Here is a 26,898-nt window from a genome sequence, read left to right as displayed (position 1 = left end):
ATGATGCGCAGAGCCTCACCTTAACCTTCCTTTTGCCAGTGGACCCTGGCTGGGTAGACCTGTTCTTCCTCTTCCCCGGCATTTCAGTTGAATATCTGTTTGTTTGAACTGAAGAGACTGCTATTGACATGTAAGGGGGGTGAAAATCCCCTACTCCTTGGCATTGAGACCAAGGCCTTACTTCTACCAACTGGTGCCTGTACTCCCAAGACATCTGCACTAGCCTCTGCTCCTGGGATGGAGAGGAGCCTGCAGTCGCTCAACAAGATCTCTTTGTTTGAGGGGGAAGTATTTCCTTTATCAGCATGTTTTCCTGTGATGTATTATGTCTCAAATGTTACATTTCTGACTTGGGCTTGGCTAGAGAAATAAGGGTTTAGTTGTTTTCTTAAATTTCCATGAGCATTGGAAAGAGGAGGAGCTAGTGCATTTACAGACAGTGGCTGTGGTGGGGAAACGGTTCTCTAAATCTAAATGCACTTAATGTCTTTCTGGCAATGTTGCAGTTGGTCTTCACTTCGTTTTTTAAAAAAAAAAGTATTCAGCCACATATGTTAATGGACTTTTAAGCTATAAAGGCAAAATCAAAGGATCAAAGTTTGGTTTTTTACAAACTGTATACAGTAAAAGTCTTTGAAACTGAAATGATACTGGGTTTAATCATGAGCTAAACAATTTTCCTGACAAAGAAAAGCAACAAGCCTAAACGTTTTCTGGAAAATCATGCAGCTAAAGGCCATGCCACAGACATGATTTTCCTGGTACTAAAAGCATATCTTGGTATGTTGTATTTTCTTCCATTGGAGGCAGATTGTTTTATTTTCAGTAGGGTCAGGGGTCCAAAGTAACTTGTGTACAGATGTGAGCTTTCAGAAAGAAACGGCCATGCACAGTGATGCAAAATCCACTAAAGCTGAGAGGGTGAGACTGCCGCTGGTTAGCATGAACAGGCAGCACACCCTGCTACGCTCTGGATCTAGGATCGTCACTATTTTTCTTAAATATGGATGGAAGAGTCCTCACGTAGAACTAAAAATAAGTAGCTTGGCTGGAAATTAGGCATTCACTGCAATGACAGTAAAGATGTAGTAAAGCTGTGTAGGAAAGGGTTTGAGATTCCTCCCCCGGCCCTGCAAAGCAAAAGAAGAAGTAGGGACAGCTGTGATTTGCCAGGTTATTGTGTTCAGACTCTAGTTACATGAACTTACCTATTGCATGCTCTGCGTGTAACTAGGATAAATGGTTTGAGCATTCTTGGATTGAATCCCAGAGTAACAGCATCAGACAGAAAAGAGTAATATGGTGCTTTATTTTATAATTCTGTGTAAGGTACTTGGATTTTTTGAGGGGGGTACTCTACCAAGATGCCAGCCTCTGCAGTTCAGCGCCTCAGCCCAGTTTTTCTGTATGTTAAGAATTATTCACAAGAATTAAAAGATAACTTTTTTTCCCACCCCAACATTCATCTTCGAAGTATTTACCAGATGTCAATGTAATATTTGGACTGTACAGCTCACAGTGAGGTTTGGTTGTTACACTTTGGTTTAAGGTCGGTCTGAGAATTAACAAGTTGCTCTCTCATCTCAGCCAGATCTGCAAAATGTTGCTGTCTGATGTTTGTAAAGCTGATGCCTCTGGGCTCGCAGGAGGCATCCCCTCTTACCTATGCCAGAATGATGATGTTGTTTTGGCACAATAGAGGGCAAGTGAAAACATTTTTAAATCTTGGTTTGGGAAGTCTGGTTGTCAGCCACAGGCTCGTGAGATCAAAGAAAAATGTTCTAATTTTTTTATCCTGCATGGTTTTATTAGTATTCTGGGCTTCAGTCTGGAGATTAATAATGGCCACAGACAGTGTCTCTTCATATTAAAGTGTCTTCACATGAGTAGTTAGGGTGAGTGCAAAAGGACTGCAAGGCACAAGCAAGCTGTCCTGTCTCGCCCCAACCGACAATGAGTCAACACTTTAATATAAAGAAGAGACAGTTGGTAACAGTCATTAACATAACAAAGTGCCCTATAGATCACTCCAAATTCATCTGACTGTTTTTAAGCAAATGTTTTCCCCTGAGAAGTGGCAACAGAACAATTTGTTGAATGTTTTGCTGCCTGGGCCACCTTGTTCTGCTGGGAGTGGGAGAGGTGCTCCGGCTGGATGGCTGGTCCGGAAACCTGCTAATAGAGGATGGTATTGTCTTGCAGTGACAGTGTGCTAATTTTTTATTTTTTAGCCTGATTTCCTATCAAAACTGGACTCATGGGGGGTTTTTTTGTGGAGTGGTTCCCCTCCCCCCTTTCCCTGTCTGTTGGCTTCCTCCATCGGACAACTTCAAAAAGATCTGACTTCTGTTAATATAGGTGAGAAGAAAAAGGAGTCAGACAGGCTGCTGATCCTTCATGTGAAGGAGAGGCACAGGCTCAGCAACCATGCTCTGTGCTTGGCCAGACCCCTGGACAAGAGTCAGTGGGGGCTCCGTGCTGGCAGGACAAAAGGTGGGAAACAAGAGGGAAGAGGAGAACGAGGAATCAGGGGTGTAGCACTGGCAGCCGTGATGTACACCTGGCATTGAAGGGGACTGAGTAGACGGTAAGAATAGCTCCAAGGAGGGAAGAAATGCCATGCACAAGAGCAGGTCTGTTAGTCTGGTGCTCACGAAGAAATTTGCTTGACTTCTGTATGTACCATCGCACTGGGATGATGCAAGAAATGCATTGGTTGAAGGTACCAAGAAGCCATTGCATGTCTGCCCAGAAAAACCTGGGTTTGTCATTGCTGTAACTTGCATGTGCTCTTGAACTCGAACTACGGTAGTTTCTCCTGTGGTTTCCGAGGGCTGTTTGCCGGTAGCAACAGGGCTGGGGTGTGCTGGCAGCTGCAGCGGGTTTGGGTCCTCCTGCTGCCAAGTGGACTTTGCTCCTCAGCAGCCTGCCTGAACAGAAACGCCGTTTCCTGGGACTGACGAAACGGAAAGGTTCAACTCGAGAAGGTAAATCACGGGAGTCCGGGACACACTGCTGGCTGGCACCAAGGGTAGAGATACCAGAGCAACCCAGGCGGGGAATAGTTTTGAGAGGCATCAATTCACCACTTATAATTGTGCATCTGACTTTGCTGCTTGCTTACAGATAGGTCATCACCTCGAGGGCAGCTGCAGGCGCATCGGACGCTGGGTTTGGGATGGCTGTGTGTGTTCTGGCAGCTGTTGCTCATGAGCATGAGAGAAATCCCTGACTCTCCCCCAGCTGTTGGTGTCAGAGGGGAATCGGACGGACCTCTTCCACCTCCGTCTCTGCCCACTGTGGCCGGGGGAGCCATGTGTGCTGGGTGTTCCTCTTTCTGGGGCGTGGGGGGAGCATGAATGCATCCCTTTGTGCGGGGCTGCGCTGGGGGTCGTGTACTCCTTCAGGGATGCAGAGAGTGGGCTGGAAGATGTCTGGGTGGGACCTGGCTGGGAAAGGGGCTGTGAAGATAGCGCGGGGGCTGCTGAGCTGCTCCCGCTTATTGACTTAATTGGGGCTGCGCTGCAGGGCTGGAGGAACGCAAGATGGCCGGGATTCTCACGGCGTGGGGAGGCTCGCGGGCGACGACCAGGAACCGGCCAAATCATTAACGTCAATTAAGTACAGAATGTGTAGATTACTGACATGTTGTTGTTAGGGCTCTAAAGGAAATATAATTAATAAAACTCCCCCACCCACACCAAGAGGCGGCCCTTTGTGTTCCCTGCGCTTTTTCCTGCCGGCAATGTCTATCTCTTCCCACAGCCCCGTGCTCCCTTCAGCAGCCTCGGACAGCATTAACATTTGGATTAACATAAAATCACTTTCTGAAATCTGTTAACATTTATAATGTTGCTGTACTTTGCCTGATCATTGCATTTTTTCTGTCGGTTTGAGCTCGGTGAGTTTTTTTCAAATGATACCAAACATAGACCTATTATGCTGCAAAAATCGCATATTTGTTTAATGATTTCCCATTGGTATCTTTGTTGCTATGAACCAAAGCATTAAATAGAAGCTAGCGCATTAACTCTGTGTTGTTCTACATAATAAATTTGAATATCCCCAGATGAACATTTTTAACAGGGATTTTCTGAATAAAATGCATATGTGCCAGGGTATTAGTAATTACTTAAAATCAGGTTTTGACATTTAATGTTGACATCTAAAATATTTCCTTTAATTTTTGGTTGCCTCTGCAAACAGAAATAATGGCATTCGTCCTAGGGAAGGCTGGGTGGACAAATAACACTTTTACTCATAATGAAATGAAAAGCAATAAAGAAAATGTGCTAAATGTCAACAGTAAAGCATATCTTCTCTTCACGTATTATGAGGAGAATATACCTCAAAATGTGCGTACACACACAAAAATCCTTTAAGTGACTTAATGTGTTTGAATATTAATGGTTTGAATGTTAATCCATCGCAATGGTTCCATTTTTTGAAAATTGGCTATTTAAATACATTATTACCTCAATAAATTCTCTGTGGTCACTGTGGTAGCCATAGTATGAAAAATAATCATCATAAATCTGAATTTACAAAATATCTCCAAAATTGCACAGTTTTGCTGAGAGAAACAAAAGATGAAGTATTATATTATTTAACTCGATACATTTTGTCCTTGCAGGAGTTGCTTGTCTAAAAAACCAGCAGATGGAGTCTGTTGGAGGACACGAGGGTCTGGCAGTAGCCTAAGAAACCAGCTCAATTTCATAAGCGAGAGATGACTGAAAACCTTTAGCATGTGAGATGCAGTCTGGAAACCTCTGCTAAAGAAGTCGGTCGATGCTGAAGCATCTGCATTTGCAGAGAGCAGCTTTGCCGGGAATGCAGGTGAGTCGGTACGGGATCCTGTGCCCCTGGTAGGAGGGATTTGGCCAGTAGCGGTCAAAGATGGCTTGTACCATCACTGCCGCTTTCTGCTAGGTGGTGGAAAAACCAACAGGCTTCTTTTTCGGCACAGCCAACTGGTATTTTTCAGCATTAGCGGCTTTCTATTCAACTGCACAGAAGTACAGGAGCGAGGACGTCTGATGGGGTGTAGGCAGATGTGCTCCGACACGGCACGTGCCCTGGGCCCCGCGGAAGCTGTAGCCTTGCTGGGCGAGCATTGCTGGCCTGGTAGAGCGGGGTGGTGGTTTGGGTGTGAGGGAGCCACCCTGCAGCACAGCCGCACTGCAGGGCAAAGCCGCTGGGGTGCTCTGAAGGGAAAATGAATTTCACGCTCTTAGCTTTCCACACAAGATGCTGCTCAGCGCTACAACATCTGTCTAAAGGCAGGCTGTGTTGGAGAGCATCTCCATGGAAGCTCGGATGCAGGGGAGGCCAGGGCAGAGCCCATGTGCGAGGCTTGTGCATGCAGTCAGGTGGGGTGGGAAAGCCCCTTATCCCTTCTCTTCTTAGTTTTTACAACTTTTTTGTTAAAATAATTATGAGGAAAATCATGAAGCATCTCCACACTTTTGCATCCCTGAGTGTCTCTCATTATGCACAAACACATATCTTTGTCCCTGAATTTCCTGGGTTTTTAAACAGGAAGAGGATTGTTATTTGCAAGTGTCAGTGATCGCTGGGATGTTCTTTGCACGGAGTTGGCCATTTGGGCAGCAGTGTGGCAAAGCAGAGGGAGAGGAGAGGATATCTGTGGTTTCTGAGTGTTCCCCTGACACCTTGCCATAGCAGAAGGAGGGTTGTGATCAGGGACTTTGCAAAAAGTAGCAGCCAGCAGGGCCTGCAGGAGAATTACGGGCATCGCTTGTATCCCAGAACTGCGGCACTTGGGGTTACATCGTAATAACAGTAATTATAGGCAGAAGAGGGAAGACTGCTCCACCTCTGACTTTATCTGTTCCCATGACATCTATTCCTCATCATCATTTTCAGCTCCTGCCCTCTCAAGGCCCCTCTCATCCACGCCTGAACATCCTTGTGCGAGCATCTGGAAATGTTACTGGCTTTTGAATTTTTTTGGCTGCATTGTCACTCAGCCAATAGTGTTCAACAACAGTAGACCTCGGTGAGGCAAAACTTGATAAGGCTGATAAAATACTGACCCGTGTAAATCAATGAGAAGTTTTGCCATTATTATCTTCTTTCTTTGGAACTCTTATGACCAGAATAACCTGTGCATGCTGTCTTAGGTAAATGATGTATCCATGCTGCTTAGCCACAAGTGTTGTACAAGGAGAAGGAAAGAAACCAAATGACTCTCGAGTCCTTCATGAGCACCAAGAACAGGGACATCGCAGGAGTATGCGAAGGAGTGTGCCCAGGCGGCAAGTGCAGCGCAGATATGCCCTTTCACAGGGTGCAGAGTCCCGACCAGCGTACGCAGGGACTGATCCTGGGGTGCCCTCGCCTAGCTCAGAGTCAGGCATCTTTGTAGGTTTAGGAATATAGCAATGGGATTATCTTTGCTGCTAAAGCCTCAAAAAGCTGAGCACCCTAACTATGAATTACAGCCTTTCCTTTCATATCTGCAGCTGAGTTTGACATGTGTAGCTGCAGCTGTCCCTACCTCTACAGTTTTATTTGATAAATCTCATTGATGAGCGTTTTTTTAATTCCTCTCAATCTCTTTAAATTAAAAAAACGAGAGAGAGAAGTTGAAGAGCGCTGTAATTGCGAGTGAGCACTACAGAAACCTACAGCCAGCAGGCGTGCTTCAAAGGAAACGGGGCCAGCCTGGACCCTTTAGTTGCTGGCTAGCGAGGGCTTCAAATGTGCCTGCATGGTGACTGTGGTTTTTATTTTGATCCATATCAAAAGAGATTAATTGGAAGATACTAGGGATTTTGATGCATACAGCCTCTTCAATTCAGTGAGCAGAGGCCGCTGTTAGAGCAGACGCCAAGGTGGTCTCTAGCATGATGGGGTGGGTGTCCCGGCAGCAGCAGGGAGCTCACTGCCAGATTCCCCCAGTGCAGGCAGATGCAGCCCTGCTTCCTCTCCTGCGCACGGAGCTGTGGTTTGTGTTTGATCGGTATCGAGGAAAAGTTTCCTCCTCGAGGAGCAAGAGACCTGCTTGGTGCATTTAAAGCCCCGATGCTTACAGAGCAGCCTGGCTGTGCCATGTGCTCTGACCTTCCCGGGCAGCAGGCAGGGACATGGCTCTCCCCTGCGCTTGCACGTGAGTAACTTCTCTGTGCTCTTGTGTCCGCTCACGCAGTGATGCAGCCGTTGCCTGTGCTTCTGGGCACGCACAGCCAGCTGCCTGCACGCCCTCCTGCTGCTGCCTGTCTGCATCAGCCCTCATCCTCCATGCCCCAAGGAACGGGACGCAGAGAGCAGCAGCCTTCCTTTGCTTTCCCACCACCTTCCCTGGCACGCTCCCCTGCGTGGCCAGTGAATTAAGCAACTAATTTTCATTAGTGTCAATGCACTTTGCACCTAACTCTAAACTACCAGTTAAAGTTATCGATTCTGATCGGCAAAGGTACTAACTTCCAGTCGGAACTGAAAAAGCAGGTGCTAAACTTACAGAGACAATCTGTTTAATGCAACTGCGGATTAAAGCAACTGATTTATCATCTTTGTATCTTTACAAACACTAATTCTCAGGATGTAGGTCTGGACCAACTCCTGTGTGTTTGGAGTCTTCTCATTTCATCCGACCATGACAGAGTTGAGCTGCGAATCTTCAACTGTTGCCCTCGAATAGCTATCTCCCCAGAAACAGGTTGATTTTTTGGTTCAGCTGATTAATTCCACAGGATGATTAATTATTGTGTAAAGATAATTTTGTGTTTATTAGTTTGGGACATGAGAATTTATCCCTTTATTTCCTGATCTTGCAAACACAGACAGTAGCAGAGGGTTATTGTTTTTCACCGACTTCTGCTGTGGATTCTCATGTGGCTTTTCTCAGCCTGCTCACTGAATTTGGTCCTTAGCTTGCGGTGTCTCCTCAAGGCATTATCAGTCCATATATCCGTGCTCTGGAGAAGGTATTTAACATTTTTCTGTTCTAATTTCATCTGACTGAAGGTTGCATCCAAACAGTCATCGATTGTTAGGATAATTTGTCCTGGAACATACAAAAAAGATGCTTCATCCTCTGTTATTCAGTCTGAGTTGTGGCATGAGCGTCAGCATTCCTCTGCAGCAGGGGTGACCTGTGTCTGCTCGATGCATAGCAGTAGTTTAAAAAGCTAATAGTATATTTGAACTAAGAGTGAGAGAGAATATGAAAGAATATTATAATTGTGCATAACAGAAATTTCTATAATTAAAAATTGAATTCTCTGGCATTGGAGCAGAAATAGAAATTTTCTACCCAGTGAAGCTCCAAATTATTTTAGAGGGAATTAGATATATTCTTCTGGACTGTGATCACTCTGAAAGATTTTTTTGATGCTAAACTGTATCTGAATATCGGAAAGAGCAAGCTGTGCTGTCCTCCCACCTGCTGCTAGCTTGGAAGTGGAAACATGAGAGACAAAAGTGTCATAGCTTTTGGATTTGCTGCACAGTTATGTTCTCTCTTCATGCGTTTATAATGTGGGAAATACCTTCTATAACCACTGTGTATTTTCATGCACACATTTTTTCATTGTGTTTGAGCCAAGATGGCTATTGGCTTTATATGCAGTTGCATCCTGAGAAGCTGCTTTTATGGGTTAGTAGTTGAAAGGTGCAGGAGGTTCCTGCTACAGGACAGACAGCTCTGTGTGAACAGAGACCTGCAGAGCAGGCTGAGCGTTTGTGATGTGAGATACCGGTGTGTCCAGGAGCTGCGCGGCCTGGGGATTCCCAGATGTGCCGTCTTGCAGTCCCTCCAACGCAGCGGCAAAACTGAAGAACCCCCCCCCCCTTTTTTTTTATTCTTTCCCCCCCCCTCTTTGTTCAAAATCGGCTTGTGCTGTAATCAACCGTTTCAGCATAACCCCCAGCACGTTTCTGGCTTTTCCAAACCTGATCTTCCACATGCCAGAATGCTGCCTAGATGGGCTCTGGAGATAACGGCAAGGAAATATGTGGGATATGTGTATGTGCTAGCACTGGCACTAGGTTGCCCTCTAGTTTTATTTCCACTGCAGTTCACTCAAGGCTGTTGCCATCTACGCCGGGTTTGTCCGAGCAGTGCTCCCGTGCATCTTCCAGGCTGGGAGCCTCATGTGGTCTCACATCAAGTATCAGCCGTAGGGTAAACTACATTTGTGTGATGCATTTTACTGAATGGGGGAAAAATTCAAGTGAGCGCTTGCTCGCATGAGAAAATATCCTGGCAGGCTGGCTCTACCTCAGTCCCATCGGTACAGGGTGCTGGTGTAGCTCCCCTCGGCACGGCCGAGCATCCTTTGGAAAGGTGGCGGGGGGACTGGCTCTTCCAACTGAGCGTGGCTATGGCGTGTTCAGTGTAAATCATAAGAAAGCGATCGGCGTTTGCCTCCATTAGCTCCGATATAAATATTGCTGCTCTGCTCTCGCTATTGACAGCGAGCGTTTTTCTGCTCAGCAGCCCAGTGCCAGGCGCTGACAGGCTGTTCCAGTACGGGGGCTGCCTGACCCGGCCTCTGACCTGGTGCTGTGGAGAAGGTGGTTGAGTTTGTACTTAATGTACTGGGCGAGTACCCAGGGGAGCCTCTGCAATTCCCAGTTCTGCCACAAACTTCTACTGTGATCTGGGATAAATCATTTAATCTCTCTTTCTGCAGCAACTCCCCTTCTGGGGAGAGAGGTGGGAGCAGCAATAATAGCCTCCTTCGTCTTGTCTGCTTTAGGGCTATATTTTTAATAAAGTGTGGCACCAGGCATCTTCTATTTAAAAGGCTGCCTTCCCAAAACAGGTTGGTTTTTACTTGGCACTTAAGACTTAAACCCACACCTGACCAGAGCTTGCACCTAAGTTGGGGTATTAGGGCTTTGCTGTGATGCAGCAGGTGATAAAGCACATTGCTGCAAGAGCCTGTTGGTGCCTCTGGTCCCCCCACCTCTCCCCTCACTGGCTGTGCCCTGCTTTTCCCAAGGAAGCTCTCCAGCTGTCCCCTGATGTCTGTGTTAAAGCAAGAGATGGCCAAATGCTGCCCTACCTAGCAGCATGGGGAGGTCAGGCGAGGGAACTTATTTTACTTGCAAAGCTGACATAATTGTTTAAAGCAAACAGACAGCTCAACATTTTCGCTAACTTACAAAATCTGGCATCTCAGGAGAACGTGTTTGGACTCAGCAAGGCCATTTTCACAGGCAAAGCATTGTCATTAATCTGCATGTTTGGCATTGCTGCTGGAGCACCTCCTTTTTGCTTTGAATGAGATGTATATTCATGGACTGAAAGATGCCTGGTTTTGTTTTTGTGCCGGCCACGTGGTTTTGATGGGGTGGGATCTCCGTGCACAGGCACTCGGCTCTTCCAGCTGCACCGACACAAAAGCTCTGGTCACTGCTGCTGGATTGTTGAGCAGGGTGCGAGCTGTGATTGTATGGAGGCCAATGCAATCATATCACCTGCCAGTCTGGGGAAAAATAGGGTCTAAATAAGATGATGAGTGAATGATGTGGTCAGAATTAAAAGGATAAACAGTATCTTTCCCTTAATGAACTCTATTTAACATGTGAGAAGCCCACACATGCTTTATCTGAATTCTGACCAGCGAGGAGCCTTACCCAGACTTCGTACAACAATTCATCATGGCCGATGTGTGCAAGGCATATTTGAGATGTAAGATGTGTGACTCAACCTCTTTTATTCCCTCATTAATTTTCTATTCTGCCTGAAATGGGTTCTTAGAGTGCTCACCACCAGGGTATAAGCGCTAGTGAAAATGGGGCATCAGGATTTCTGCTCTTATTTTTGTCACTGTGGTTGGATAAAGGGGCAGATGTACAAACACCTGGGCTAGGCGGGCTGGGTGTCCTGAGTCGCCAGCACCTACTTCCACCTGTGACTGCTCCCATGCATGTGCAAATTTGATAATAAGGGCTGATCATCGTTGTATCGTTGACAGCGTTTCTAAGAAAATTGGTGGCTGAACAATTGGAGTTTGAAGTTTTTAGCTCATGTTGATACTTTTGAAGACTTCACCTGAAAGTACTTGAAGATCTGGTTTATTTGGTCAATTTGCATGCACATCTGCTGAACGGTGTATCTCGTGCAGATTTGCTTTTCTGCTCTGGTTCTGCTCTCCCTTTCAACACTTCTACACGTGCTTCTCACTGTGTCTTTGTATTGCATGCTTTACATATCTTTCTGCTGTGATGTGTATTAACTACTCAGACTCCCAAGGGCCCCAGAAGATGAATGGCGTTATCTATAAGATTCCAAATAATCCATTTGTGTATGAAATGTGCTCTTCAGTATTAGTGCATCGCAGAGGGTTGGCATTATCTGATAGCTGCAGAGGAGGCTATGGGCAGCCACTGTGTTCTGAGCTGCGCCTCGGGCTCTCCCAATAACTCCTGACAAGTCACTTAAACTCCTTGCAGTTCACTGTATCCAAAGGCAGACATTGCTCAGCTTGCCGGATGCGCGGGGTGCTGCATGGCTTCCTGAGCTAACACCTGCAAAGCACCCCAGCCGTCGGGGAAATGCAACCAGTAAGCGCTTCCACTCCAAGCAGTGAATCCAGGCCCCTTCCTGGGAGATGCGGCGGTGGCAGTGGTGGTGTGAGTAAGAGGGCTTGGTGACACCAAGCATGCTACGTGGGGGTGTTAGAGAAGAGCCTGCCTCACCCACCCTACTGCAAATCCCCACCTCTGATGGAATTGGGCTTTTCCAGCAGCATGGCAGCTCACTCCAGCATGCAGTGGTATTCTCAAAGTATTGTCCACTGGCTTCTCATTTAATTTCAGATGATCTTAGTCCAGGCAAAAAAAATGCAGTCTGTGCCAATCAAGAAGTATAGAGCACGCAGTAAATACAGTTCAAAAGCTACATTACCCTTATCTATTAGTAATGATCAATTAGCATGAAGGTCAGCGGGCAGCTTGGAAATGAGTCAGATAAGAAGGGCAGAAGGAGGATTTGAATGGAAAGGAAATTCTTGATTCATATTCGGTGTTTAAAGTCATAACTCTGTAACAGTGGGGGCGGAGGGTAGCGTTAAGTAGTCCTGCTGTCACACTGACTCAACCAGAGTGTAAATCACGGTGGAGAGAGTGCTGTGGCTTTTTCCTGGTGCTAAAGCATCATATTGTACCACAGAAGGGATTGCAAGTTGCAAGAAGTCCTCCTTGCCCTCCAGCCCACCCTGAAAATCCCTGGCTAGTTTGACCCCCCTGCTGGCATGGCACAGCACCACAGGGCTGGTGGCTGCTCTCAGTGCCACCAAAAGCTTAAAATTCTGGTCCTTGTCTTGCACCAGCATGAGTGGGATCAGTGGTGAATGGCGGTGCAGGACGGAGGCGAGGGGCAGGAGGTACTGTTCAACACAATGTCAATGTTTTTGGGGGAAGAAGAAAAGATGACTTGTAACCAATTAATTACCTTGCAAATTTTGCACAGATGATCCAAATGTGCCACATTAAACAGTAATTGGCCCTTCCCAGGGTGTATGTGCACTCTGAGATAAATAAAAAGGTATTAAAAAAACATTACTGAGAGTTACATGTGCACACCTGGGGTAGTGTGGGCCTCTCAACACGAGCATGTGCTGGAGTCTGGTTTCTGTTGCAAGCTGTTAAGTTCAGGCAGAGATGACAGGGCACGTCGTTGTGGTAGGCAGCATCATAATGCACTGCCTAAATGCTATCTTTACCCTGTCAGCCACTTTAAGTGTGCTCAGAATGATTTTATCTTCACCCGAGTCTCCTGTGAAAGCAGCCAGCAAGCTGTTTACAGACAGGTTAACATGGGTAAGAAAGAGGTGAGTGTTTTGCTGTAACACCCCATTTGAAGGAGAGGAGATGCAAGGCCATGCCTGGAGGGACAGGGGGGTGGTTCTCCTTGAATCCCGCGGTGGCTGCAGGGCGAACAGTTCTCTTTCTGCTGCCTGTGGCTGGGGCCGTGCTGCAGGCAGCCCTGGCGCGGTGGCCACCGCCGTCTCGGGAGGGGACCTGGCCCCAAGCACGGGAGCCTCCTCCCAGGGCTAGGTAAAAGGAAGCTTCCTTGGAAGCTGTTCCTGAATATAAGAACTGATGTCTGAGGCAGCTTCTCCGGATTAAAACAGACAAGCAAACTGTGGCACTTGCCACAAATTTCAGACAGTATGATTCAATCTTTCTTGTTTTCTCAAGTTAAGGTATCCCAGGTTTTCACTGTTGCTGTGGGGCAGGTTGGTGGATGGGTGAAAATAAATCTGTCACTTTTCGGTGTGTGAAGTTTATTTCTGCTTATTTCTCCCACACCTACGTACATATGCATGCATGCCGAGGCTTAACAAAACACTTCACCTCCTTCCGCGGTGGGTGCGTGAAGGAATACACGTGCACTGTGCTTCCAGCTTCTCTTCCTGAAATACCATATATTCTGGCCTGCGAGCTTAAAATATTCTGATGAAGAGATGTTTTAAAGCATGAGAGCGTTACATGCGGGGTTTCTTCTCCATTCTCTGGAGGCCAATTAATCCCCTTAAAATAGGGAGATAGTAGTGAAATAGGTGCTTTTGGTACCAAGCAACTGCACCGCCTGTTGAAGATGATGAAACGTAAGTACAAAAGCAAATAGGTAGGGGTAGGTTAAAACCGGTGTTCCTGCCTCTGACAGTTTACTTTGATGAATGCACTCATTCACTCAGCTTCACCATTTGGATCCTGCATAATCAGAGATAACAGGCGGATGGTTTGCATGAATAACTAAGTTTGTCATGTTTAATTTTCTTTAAAAAAAGAAACAGCAGTTGCTTTGCCCTCATCCTTCAGGCCCAATACATATTTATAAATTGTCAGGAAATGAAAAGCCTTTTAACAGCACGCAACAAGCATGCAAAGCTACCAGGAGAAATAACTGGGAGAGTGGGGAGCGGAGCAGCCTGCCTGCAGCTTGGGCGAGCTCACCTCACTTTGCCTGGGAAGGTGGCGTGGGCAAGGGATGTTGAGCAGGTTGTCTGAATTATTAGGATGTGTGGCACTGATATTTGTTTTGTGTTCTGCAGATGGTGTCTTCTGACAACTTGACATTGCGCAACAAGAAGCATTAAAACTGAAAAATAAACCTGCGTTTGGCAGTTAGCTGGTAATTCAGTGACTGACTGTGCTGCTTAATATTTGATAGGGTGCTTGCTTTATAGTGCCTATCCCATCACTGACAATTTCTTAAAACATACAGAAGGTGCAGCTGGAGTTTGCATGGAGCAAAATGGTGGAGGAACGCCTCCTGCAAAGCACTGCTCCTGGCAGCCGTCATCCCCTCCAAAGCTGGTCCCAGCTGCCCTGGGAGCTGTGCACGGTGGAAACATGAAGGTGAAAGGACTGACTCACTCCTAAGATGGCTTTGATCCAGGACCAGCCCTTCCCAGCCTGTGCCAGGCACAGGTGTGGGCATCGTGGCTGCTATTGAACACTGCTAATGTTACAATTTAAAAAAATCCAGTCTCTTTATTGAGCAAAGGATTTCTGCGGAGAATAGCATGATATATTAAAATGTCTGTGTAGAAAGCTCCCAAGGGAGAAATTCAGAAGAAGAAAGATTGGATCACTAAAACTGAGAGAGAAACCAGGAGTCGCTAATGTGAGGCTGAAGGAAGAAGACCATATCTAGTTAGAGGGTCTTCTAACCAGCATGGCTTTTTTCATAATCATCCTATCAAGATGATCTTTGCAATAGGCGACCTCTGACTTCAATACCAATATATATGTCACCAGACACAAATCCCTCAAGAGCTAACTCAATGATATTTCAAGTAAAAACTACTAGGCAGAAGTGCAATCTGATTATCGGCATGTATGCAGCCTGGGAGGCACGGAAGATCTATGAATGCTGAAGCCGGGGAGAAGTGCAGGGCAGGAGCACGCTGAGCCCCATGCAGCGGTCCTGCTGGCTGGCCACCGCTGCCCCTCCAGAAGTCCCACTGATGGCACATGGCATGTTACAGCAGATCCCCAAAGAAAAGGAATCTTGAGCTGATTAGGGATCCCCTTGCTGGGTTTTAATTTGACTTTAGCATCATTTAAAACGATCTCAGAGTTGCTTTAAATTACAATCAGTTTATCGCCCCCTGAAAAGCCCCAGGCTGCTGGCAGGGTGGGTGTTGGGATTGCCCACCCTCCCCAGGGAGCCGGGGTCCTTGGGCACTGTCTGTGCAGGCTGTGAAACCGCTGCTGAGCAAAGCGGTGCTGAGAGGAACTGCGAATGTGTACTTGAGTGCGGTATTCGGATTTAATGGTAAAAATGATAAATCTTAACAAAAATATCACCGAGATGAAAAGTATGAAGTGTTTGCCACTAGTAATCATCTAGGGAATAGAGAATAATGAAACAGCAAATTCAAAACCACAAGGGCCTGTAAAACATTGTTTCCCTGCTAAAAATATCGTACAGAAAAATCTTTAAAGCATCAGTCCCCCTCTTTTTTATAGACCTTGCTTCATCCAAGCGCTTCTGCACGTGCTTAGTTTTCAGCATGTGAGCCGTTCTGCGGATGCTATGGGAAGAGCACGGGTTTAGAGCGCTGGCATGTGGTGATGTTTGGCTGGATCAGCCCGTGGCGAACGCTTGTGGGAATCTGGCAGAGGGTGGGTGTGCGGAGCCTGATTCTCATTTACGCCGAGGTGGCTGTACACGGCTCCCAGGGTGAGCGGGGCTCTTGCAGCGAGTATAAGCGTGTGCAAATGCTATACCATGTAATTAATTTAAAATCTCCTGAAGTTAACTCAAAATAGTTCCATATAGACATCGTGGGGCTGGCAGACCACAGGCATCCGAGTGCCGTGCCCTTGTCCTTCCCCACGAAGGTGCCGGCAGGCGTCCCACGGCCATGGTGGGGGTCTCCCCGGTCACTGCCTTCCCGCCCCAGCTGCTGCCCTGTACATCACCCGAGGGGCTGCATCCCACCCCTCCGCTTTGAGCATCTCATCTGCTGTCTGGACTGGAGAGCTTGGTCTCAAACAGAGACATTAACATTTCCGTTAATAGGGATCTCTGTGTTGCTACGTAGTCTGAATTGGCCTCTATTACTTATTAATGAAGATCCAAAAGTGCATGTACTTAAGACCTTGCTTAGCTAAGGGGAGTCTTCTAGGGCCAATTTGAGTCCTATTTAATGACTAATGGCTATTGAGACATAATGTCCACTAAGCAGATATCACATCCTATTTAGTATTTAATGTTTAAATATTTAATTAATTAAACACTGCCAAATATTTAATTAAACGCCATCAGAGCCATCCTGACACTTCCACTATGCATAATGCAAAGGAAATCAGGGCTTTCCTTATCAGCCCCACAAGTAATGCAGATTCAGCCTCACCCAGAGATAGCTGGGGTCTGTGTAGCCAAAATACCTGCAATCATACACAATAGAGCGAGCTGGTTTTTAAAACACTTTTTTTTTTTTTTTTTTTCCAAAATGAGCTGAGCTAAACGTTTTGTTAGTAAATCAGGCTCTGAAGTGACACGTAGGCAGAGCGATGGTACCGTATGCCGCACTGCAACAAGAATGCTATGCTTGTATATTGACTTTTAATTATTTAAAAGTAAATGACTGCTACTTAGCATGGCATACCTGCCAGCAGTTTACGCTAGTTTTGTTAAATATTTACTCTGTTATTCAATAAAAAATGAGTCTACTGAAGCAAAAAATGAGAACCTACTGTATCACGTGGTCCCTCTCCTACCTGTGGCATGCCAGCTTCACAAAGATTTATTCACAAAGAGATGCTAGATTTTGATGGTTTTCCTGGACTAAGCCAAAATACGGGTTTAAATTATCCAGTTAGACTTCCAGCTACAAACTGGGTCATAATTATCAGCTTTTGACATTCAGTTTCATATTTACTTATGGAAACTTGGCACTTAGAAATATAGAGATCTTTAAATCCCAGTTTCAAAATCTGGACACCCAGCAGGTACAGAAACATTTAGGGCTGAACTGCTTATTTGAATATTTTATTGCCAAGCTCCATCCTCTGATGCATGCTGAAGCTGCTAGGTCGTGTTTCATCACTCCCAGCCTATGTGGGGATGTCTTATTTTAATGTTCCCACATGGGATCTCTTGCTAACAAGGAATGTGGCTACCAGTTGGAGAAACCATTAAAGTCACATCATTTTTATGCTTGGATTCAAGCCATTTATTAATGAAATGAGGATACATATTTTGGGCTTTCTTTAGAGGATCTTACATGATCTTACTGGCTGCTCCAGCCAAATTATCTTTCACTGTAAAGAGCTGATGCTCCAGTTGCTCAAATTGGGTTTTACTTATATAAACAGGCAAAAAAAAATTGGACTCACACTGTAAAAAGCGTCTGTTGTTAGGACCTTTATCTCTCAAGTTCAGTGACGCTTCGCTTTGTCCGTTTGCATTTATTGAACAATCAGTTGCCTGAACAGCCAGGAGTTTGCCTACATCTATAGGCTGGGATGTTTTGAATTTTCATGTTCTCCTGCCCACTCAAGCAATAACCTCAAACTATATTCATTCCTTTCACTTCTCTGCTCCTTACAGTCTTTTAAACAAAGGTATATTGCCACTCAAGGTGAGAGTAAAATGCCATCGTGCCCATGCTTTGACCAAAAATAAATGCTAAAACTGAGCAGGATGGAGGACTCATCCACCTCATTTAATGTAACAGACACTTGATGGTCTTGCTTGACGTAGGTCGTATCTTTTAATTAACTTTTACTTTATTCTCATATGTACACATATAACCACCCATAACTCATTTAAAGCAGGCAGTGGTCTATGTATCAGAGACGCAAAGGTGGCAGGGACCTGGCAGCTGTGAGCAGAGAGGTGAAGGACAGGGACGGTGGGATGCTTGGGTCTTTGGGCTTGGTCCTCCCCACCCAGAGGCTGGGTGGGACAGGCGAGGGAGAAGGCACCAGCTACGGCGAGGAAGCCGGGCTCTTCAGAGGGGGGTTTCCCTGGCGAAGCTGGGGGCTGGGAGCGCTCTGCCAGCGCGGTGTGCACCCGCTGCACTCGCCACAGTTACCCGGGGACTCAGTCCCCGCTGCAGCCGAGGCCTTTCTGTGCTCATTTATTATTCAGCACGTCTTGACTGCTTAATTGAGGAGATGTGTAGCAGTCTCTATTAGCACGTGAGCTCTTTGGGAGGAAAAATCAGTGCGGACAGCGATTCCACGTTTGCATTTTCAGTCTATAAAGAAAAACTCCTTCAGCCACCTGCCATCACCCCGCAAGTCCCCAGATACGGTTACCAGCTGCTGAATTTTGATGGCGCCCCGTCTGGGTTTGCATTGCTGGTCGTGCCTTGTAGCTGTAGCTAAAACCAGCCCCACTTGTCCCACCCTGCTGCAGGGGCCTCCTGCCCGCTCGGGCCCTGATGCCACGCGGCCCCCAACACGCCCATGACTGTGGCGCCCGAGGACACGGCTCCCAGAGAAGGGCGGCTAATGCGGGACTCATTAGTCCCTGTACACACCTCGTGGGAAATGCCTTAATTTTCCCCCAGCAGGCGAAGAACCTCTTTCTGCCTGTGGCACGTGAGATGGGCGAGGGACCTTCGGTGCTCCAGCAGTGCCATCGCCTCAGCAGTGCTTCGCTGCCCAGCTTCGCGCTCGGGCCGAGAGCCTCGCAGGTTGCTCCTACCTCACCCTGCCTCCCCTGGAGGATCGGCTCCTCGGAAGTAAAGGTATTTGAGATACAGCTTTCTCCTGTTGTTACCTTTAAAAGATCTCAACAGCGCGAAGTTTCTTATCGTACCAGTAGCACGCCAGCAAGCTGCGCTGAACGCGGCAGAAAAGAGCGAGCATTACTGGGCCGACGGCAGAGACGGGCTTCTAACGGGGCAGCGCTTTTTACGGCCGAGCACCACGCTCCTCGGAGGCAACCCGAGCTACCGCCGAGAAATACTCCCCCACGGCCCTGGCCCTGCCAGGAGGCGTTTCCGCGGCAGGCCTGTCGCGCTGCCCTGCGAAACCCGTCGGAAGGCAATTTATCCCGCGGCAGCCTCTTTGCTCTCCTGCCCAGCGCGGCTGCGGGCGGGAAAGGCGCGGCGCGGGGCCGGGCTGTCCCGGCGGAGCCCCCGCCCGCCCGCCCGCCCCCGCCGCCGCATTGCAAAGGGTCTGCTGCCACCTCGTGGGCCGCGCCGCGCCGAGCCCCGCCGCTCCCCGCCGCTCCCCGCCGCGGGGCGACCGCCCGCCGGCGCCGCGCCCGCTCCGCATCCTCCCCGCCGCGCCAGCGCCCTCCCCGCCGCACTCGCAGACCCACGCCCGCACCCACGCCGCTGCATCCCCACCGCCCCAAAATAACAAGTTTCCCTTGCGGGAGGTTCCTCGCTGAGCAGCCTCCCCCGGAGAGCCTCACCTGCCTCTGCCCAAGCCACCCAGCCCCGCCGTGCCTCCGCACGGGCACCGGGAAACTCCTGGGCATCTCCTGGGATGTTTTCCACGCTAATAAAGTTTGGGTGTCGAACCCCACGGAGCGGGAGCGACTCAGAGAGGCACAACCAATGTGTCCGGTAAAACAGCTGGTGCAGCTGTGGATTAGGATTCTCCGCATTACAGAGACTAAACTAGCTCACTGTGTCTAGTATCAAAATACAAAGTTTAAAAACACTTCACTCACTTGGGGTTCGTCTTCCCCCCCCTCCCCCCCCGATAAGTGAAATGCTACTGGAAATACCATGGTTTTGGCCATATAGGTTTATGGATAGCGATTTTGTGCTTACGTAAGGACTTGAATCAATGTGTAGGTGGAAAAGGACACTTTTCTCTCCACAGTTTCAAAATGTATATATTACATTTCATTGTCTCACATAAGATTTTATCAGGCATGTTGTTTTCACTGCACATCCTGACTTAATGCAATGTGGCCTACAAAAATTAGTCATAACACAGTACAACAGCCAGGAAGAGACAAACATTTCCATAAACTGCATGTTCCATCAGTGCGTTGGTGCAACCTATGGGCAGATGGTTTTGTCCAAATTCAGCGGAATCACATGTTTTCCAGATGGCTCCATGTTCACAAATAATGTATTCCCATACAACTCTGACCCAGACACGGGTCAAACTTAGTCTTGAAGCGAAGGTATATTAGTAACAAATGTGCCGCTCTTTCTCCCTGCCCCATTTCTGGGTGAGCACGCTACGAACCTTGGAGAGAAACCTCCTTAATTCTAAAAATAGGCTCTAGAATAATTGAAGATCCACTGGCTTTTATTTTGATTTGTTGGTTACCGTCTGCTGTGATTGAGCACAGCCCCGACCACACCAGGCAAGCAAGGAGGACTACGTGCCGCAGGGCCCATGCTCACCCTGGGCTGCCGCAGCAGGACAGGGCGAGCGCTTGGTGGGACCTCGGCCAATGTCCTGCTCCTGCAAAGCCCAGCTGGCCACGGGCTCCTCTTTGCACCAGGGCAGCGCTTGCCATGCACAGTGCTCGTCTCCCAGCAGGTACCTTTGGGGCACTCATCTGCTTTCTGGCCTTGCCCCCCATTTTACAGAGGCAAAAAACCGAGCCAGTGAGCTGCTCTGATCATCACTCGTACCCCATTTCCCAAGGAAGCTGGGCTGGTGCCTCGGCAGGGCCAGTGGGACCTCCGGGCGATGCTGGGAGGGGAACATGGGGGCTGGCTGCTGTGGCCCCCCATGCCTGCACCGCCGCGCTGTGTCCTGTGGGTCAGCTCCGCTCCTTGCCGCGGAAATGATTGTCAGTTGATCCTTCACTACTTCAGTGATGCCGATCAGCTTTTGAACTGCTGTAAATGAGGCCAATCAGCATTACTTTCGTTTCATTACTTCAAGAGCTTACTCATAAATTTCCTCTTATCCTGCTTCCCCTTTGGTCTGGAATTAGCCACAGCACTTGCTATGAGCTGCTGTACCCAGTTCTCCTCCACTGGAGCCGTTTGATCTTTCCTAGGTTTAGTAATCAACTGGCAAACACGCCTTATCTTGTTTGACTTAAAGCAATACACCTTCTTTCCTGTTTTTCTCCGCATTGCACGCGCAGTGCTGCTGGGGAAGCAGGGGACTAGGGACAGCACTTAACCGACCTCAGTATAACACGGGAGAGAATGAATTGGCAACAAGTCCGTAAAATAATTAACAACAGCTTTCATTTAGCTGTGTGAATTTTATTACTTGGATGTTAAAAACGGGGAGGATGGATTTCATTGCAGACGAAAGGGTGGCTCCCCCATTACTACCAAGCAGCCCATGGCGCAGTGCACAGCAGGGATGGGTTTGATAGCAACGCTCTTCTGGGGTGAAAATCACCATGTTCCTGAAAAGGTACAACAGGAACATAAAATATTTCCTTTTTCGAACCATTTTGTTGGCGTTGGGGTAAGTTGAAATGAGTTGAGGTCTGGCTCCAGCCATGCTCCTGCCCGAAGTGTCCCTGACTTGGATGGCTGGTCCAGGGAGCTGCGGCAGCTCTTCCAGCCAGCAGCAGTTAATTAAAACCAGTGTGGGTGTAAAATAGTTGTACCAAATGCAAAGCCTTTCAAACGTGTATCCCTGTCAGGGGAGAGAAGAAAAGGGTCATTTTCAGAGATGTTTTGCCTTGACTTTCCTGATAACGTAAAGTAACCCAACCTGCTTCCAGAAGAAAGTGAGCAGCAACTACCTTTCTTTTTAATGATGAATTTTTCATAAAATGCAAGTGAAGAAATCATTTGCTTTCTTGATGTTAGAATCTCTTTTAAAGGATTGATGAAGAAAGTGAATATTGAAATTGCTGAGACACGTAAAAGGCATCAGTGCAGATTATTTGTGTGAGCACTGGTGCTCAGCCTGAGCCTCCCTGGCTGCCGTGGGCAAGGCTGGTGCTTGGAGACACTTGGTCCCTTCCAGCCTCCATTGACCTGCCCTTTTGTGATGGGCCATTTCCTAGCTAAACACAAATGGCTCCACCTGTCATAAATTACAGATTTTTCTGGGGATGCTTAAATTCATGGCACCTGGAGGAAACCAAAGCTGCCCATAAAAGAGTCCTGTGCTCTTGTGAGTGCTTTTGGGGCTTGAGCTCTTGCCCTACACCTCTTTGTTTTACAATCCCTGCCTTGGAATAGACCCAAGGCAAACAATTATTGCTCCATGCTGCGCTGACGGCTGGAGAGGTAAGGCGTGATCTCATCTTTCCTCTGCATGGATCTGGAGTTCTGTGGGGGTCCTCTGGGGCAGGAAAGCAGCAAGTGGGAGCCTTGTGTTCACTGTGTGTGAGGGCTGGCTCTGGTGGTATGTCATAATGGCTGGGAAGTTTCCCACCCTTCTGCTGTTGTAGTGTGACAGTCTTTCCCCAACCCCCCCTTTTTTCAGAGTGACATTCTGTGCATGCAAAGCGAGAGCTGGTGCTGGAGCAAAGGCTGAAGGCTCTGCCCAGCTGAGGCTTCTCTGGCTGTGCTGTTAACTGTGCGCTTGAGGCAAGCAGCAGCATCCTGGTGACTCACGTTTATCATGTGTAAAATGGGGATAATAATAACCTACGTCACAGGGGTGTTGCAAGACTTAATTAATTAGTATTTGCAAAGAGCTTTCAGATAATTGGATTAGAGGTGCTATATTAACACAAAATGTTAGTTATTATTTATTTATTATGTACTTGTACAGTTCATCTGCGCAGGATGTTTTTGCTGAGTCTAGCTTGCAGATGTAAACAGAGGAGATTTCATTGAGTTAAAAGGAGCAAAAGAAGCATACTTCCCATTCCAGTTCTTCCTTGTGACCTCCCCAAGGCTAACTCACACCCAGAGGCTGAGCAGCAGTTACAGGAAAGTTTTGAGTGGTGCCTCCTGCTGAAACTGGGAGGATCTCTACATTTCTGGAAAATGCCCAGAAAATGGGAGGGAAAAGGTCGCACAGCTTGGAAGGCTGTTGTACAACATGGCCCAAGTTTAGCTTCCCTTCCCAAGCACCTTTCAGCCCTTACCGTCAGGCATGGGATGATGTGGAAGGAGGCTGATGTGGGATCCCAAGACCTATGTGCCTGTCCCTGGGTGAGGTTTGCAGCCCAGCAGCAGGGCATGGAAAGCATGGCACTGTTATGTATGCAGCTTATTGAGGTTGGGTACTCTGGATTTATTTTTTAAGTTAGAATATATTTTTAGGACTCACCTAAAATGAAAAGACCTGATAATAACAGAAATAGTCAGGCGGAGCAGCACTGTGGGGATCTGGTGCTATGGGAATGGCTCCTGCCACCCTGGATCATGGCACAACGTGCACCAAATCTGCACTCGTTTCCACAAAATGAAGTTATTGGTGAATATGTAAAATAAGCTTCCTAAAGCTGCAAATGCTTTTCCATCTGACTCCAGCTTCTCTAGGTAATTCACCCCTGAGGTGAATACTTGGGTCAGAGTTAAATACAGCTGCTTTGGGATTTTCTGGGTATGAAAACAGACTAATTTGGTGTGTAAGTCATTTTTAGTGCACTAATTTCCTGTTTTACATGCAGAAATGGTCCATAAATGGCACAAAAGTCTTCAGGAAACTAAGCCTAAAGCATCTTGTTCAGATAGACTGAACGCTGGAGTCTTCCTTAAGAGCATATTATATGAAAACTCTTGGTGCTTTACTTCTTACTAGAGACCAGCAAATCTTTATCAGTTTACAGCTCTGCATAGGTTATTAGTTGTCTCAGGCTTGCATAGCTCTGTTTTTCTTCATTAATATTAGGCTTTTATCCTTTCAATTTTTTTTGAGCTCCAAGTCCACAGCTGAAGATCTGAAGTCTTTCTTCATTAAAAAGAACAACAAAAAATACAGTGTGCAAATGAGATATTTAGGGAAACAGAGCAGGAGCTGCTGTGTCTGGAGCCAGCAGCTCTGGGGTGGCTCTCCTGCAGTGTCCCCAGGTGCTGCTGCAGCATCTCCCCCTCAGCTCTGAGGATGGGCACCCCTGGGCAGGCGCTTGGCTCTGCAGAAAGCTGAGGTGCAGCCCTGCAGTGCACCCATGTCCCAGCTGCTCTCCTCTGCCACCAAAAATACCGTTTGAACCCACAGCAATGGTTCTTTTGTCTGAATTACTGTTGCATTTGCAATAATGATTGATAGCGTTTGTCCTCGTGTAGTTTTGTCCCATATGCAAGAGCAAAACTTGTGTTAATGACATACTAGAGCTTGCTGGGTGCCTTCTGCCTGGACAGGATTGAATGTGCCAGACCTTAAACTCCTCTCTTGCCTCCTCCAGGCCCCAGATGGAAATGCAGCAGTCTAGGTTTAAATCTACTGAGTCACCTTGTCTTGAAGGCTCAGTCTAAACTGCCATACCTACAGCTTGGGGTTCCCATTAACTGTGGGAACTTGTTGCCTTGAACCAAGGCCCCAGGAGGGAGGGACTGTCCTGGGGGAAAGGTGCTGAAGTCAGGGAAAACCTGTGAAAATTCTGAAGAGCAGCCAAGTCTGTAAGAAAAACTTGAGGATAAAGTTCACTTCTAGTTGCTGGTGAGTTATTAGCACAGGTGAGCCTTTGGCAGAGGCTGGAGTTAGGATTTCACATGGCGAGAGAAGCAGCCTCCTTGGAGATCGGGCGCTGGCTCACCCTTCGGGTTGCAACCCCTTCCTCTCACCTCCTGTGTTCTCGGCCATGCATCGCTCTGCACTTTCCCTAGCCCATGGCTTAAGCTTTCAGCCACGTTTTACAACAGTCTGCAGTATTGATTGTGACATGAAGCAGTTGCTGCGTAGATGGGATCCCGAGGGTAGCACCAGCAAGATGCAGGTGTGGAGAGTTCGGGAGCTGCTTCGTGTGCCACGTGGGCAGAGCAGCAGTGAGTCCGCAGCAGGCTTGGCATGCCCAATTTATGGCCATTTACATGTGAAATTGCTCTGATCTAATTTGCATATGCAGTCATAGTAATCGTGGGCCAATTAAACTTGTAGTTCACAAAATCTGGGCCTGAAACCTTTACAATTCTTATGAACATACTAATCTGAGTGTATATGTCACTTCATCAAATTCATGAAACCATAAATTGTTCCTGTCTGGCATCACCAGCTGCACGCGGGAGTCGCTGGGGCTGGGCTGAAGGAGCCATCGGCCCCATGCAGCGACTGGGGAAGATATTTTTAATGAGCTCTTCCCTATTCAAGGATTGAATCAGAGCTGTTAGGATGTCAGTGTAAGATTCATTGCAATATCTATGGGAGATTTATCTTTACTCTTCCATGTTTTTAAAAATGTTGTTGTCCTGGAGGAGTTGTTACAATGTCAATAAATGTCGTCTACATTTGTTAGTGCAAATGCAGTTACAAAATGTCAGAGATTTGTCTCAAGTTTTTTATTTCTACCTTACCATTGAGGAACAGAAGTGGCTTCAAAACAGGTGGCAAGATGGGCTTGTGGGTGGGTGGGGAGTGAGCCTCTGGCCACCCGGGCCCTGGAGACCCCACTTCCCCGCTGAGGCTTGGGCAATGGGGTGTTTTGGGTCTCCAACCCCAGGATGGGGATGGTGAGGGAGTGTGGAGGTGGTTTGCCGGGGCAAGTGGAGCCAGGTGCTGCATTGGTACCCTCCCTGGTGTGGCACCATCCCACTGACTGCTCCCAGGAGCCACCTCCTCCCCAGCTGGAAGCATCTGTAAGCACCCAGAAAGCATTTGACCCCTGTGAGAGCAGATTTAAAAACCTTAGTCTGTGTCTACCCAGCTTTAACTGTCCTCTTCTCGACCCAGTGAGGCACATGCTCAATACCTTACCCAGCCTTCTCAGGACACTTACCGTGTCTCTGCTTACCCCTTTATGCAGTGCAACTTCTCAGGCGCATCTTGCTAATTTAGCAGTGCATCTCTGAATAGTTGGTGTTGGAGCAAGGCTTTATCATAGCCAGATGCTGTTGACGACTTGAGGTTTGGCTTTTGTTCAGTGAGAAGAGCTCCAGCTATTGAAGCACTGAGTCTGGGGCTGGCTATTGCGGAGCCAGATGGTTTTGTTCCAAATGTTTAAAATCTATAAATCTTTAATCTATAAATTCTGTTGTCACTATGAAAATGATAGGTTAAATTTTGCAATCCTCACAGATAGTTACCCTCTGAGTAGATATCATCAAAGATTAAAAAGTCATTACTTCTTGGCTTTTTATATATTTTTCCTTCTTTGTCATTTTTGTGTAAGTTCCTACGGGGGAAAAAAATTATTCTAAGCTCTGAGTTGAAGAACATCAGAAATCAGCTTCTCTGAACTGGATTTGAAATAATTTTTTCCAATGTATTGCTCCTCTTTGGTCTAGCTGCAGTGTTGAAGGCCTTGGTGTATTTGTGAGATTTTTGTTATTTATATTCCAGCCAACTGCAGATTTTATTCTCTCAATGATATTTTACACATTTTGCAGAAAAGTGGTTACTCACTTCATTTTTACCCTTGTACTTCTGTCTTGAGGCCTGTAAGCAGCAATATTTTTCTTCCCCCCCTTAATCTTAGTAGGGGCTCTGGTGCGGTAGCTCGTTGCCTGTGGCTGGCTGACTGAGGTTTGAGGGCACTGTGCTGCACCTGTCTGTCACCTACATCATTTCTGCAGAACAACATGACTTAAAAACCTCACAGAAGCCACATTTCTGCTCAGACTTGCTATGCTGAGAGGCAAGAGGCATGGCTGCTTGTGCGGGATGGCACGATGGCCTGCCTGCCCTGCTGAAGGGCTGAGCTGTAAACTGCTGACATTGGGATGTGCGATGTGGGTAAGGAGCTTGTGGCTTTCCCTGCCAACACCTCACTGCCCTGTCTACTTGGTTTTACCTGGTCAATGCCAGTAAGTGTGTGGTGCCTTGTACCAGTGAGATGGTCCCTTCTGCAGGGACAGTCCTGCTGCGTAGCAGGTTATACCATAGGCTGAGGGAGTGCATCTCTGGCTGAAGAGCACAACTGAGAGCCAGGAAACCTGATGCTTTCAA

General features: G+C 47.3%; 1 long non-coding RNA gene across 1 annotated transcript; it reads left to right on the top strand.

The window, feature by feature from the left end:
• Positions 1–2,947: 2,947 nt before the first annotated feature.
• Positions 2,948–14,202, top strand: LOC143165430 (uncharacterized). Its single transcript, XR_012996258.1, has 3 exons — positions 2,948–2,987; positions 4,634–4,839; positions 14,037–14,202. It is a non-coding gene; the product is annotated as an uncharacterized LOC143165430 (long non-coding RNA).
• Positions 14,203–26,898: the final 12,696 nt, after the last annotated feature.

Source organism: Aptenodytes patagonicus, chromosome 11 (assembly GCF_965638725.1).
Source record: "Aptenodytes patagonicus chromosome 11, bAptPat1.pri.cur, whole genome shotgun sequence".
Classification (NCBI taxonomy): Eukaryota; Metazoa; Chordata; class Aves; order Sphenisciformes; family Spheniscidae; genus Aptenodytes; species Aptenodytes patagonicus.
Note: the sequence above shows the minus strand (reverse complement) of the source record. Positions and strands in the feature narration are given on the sequence as shown.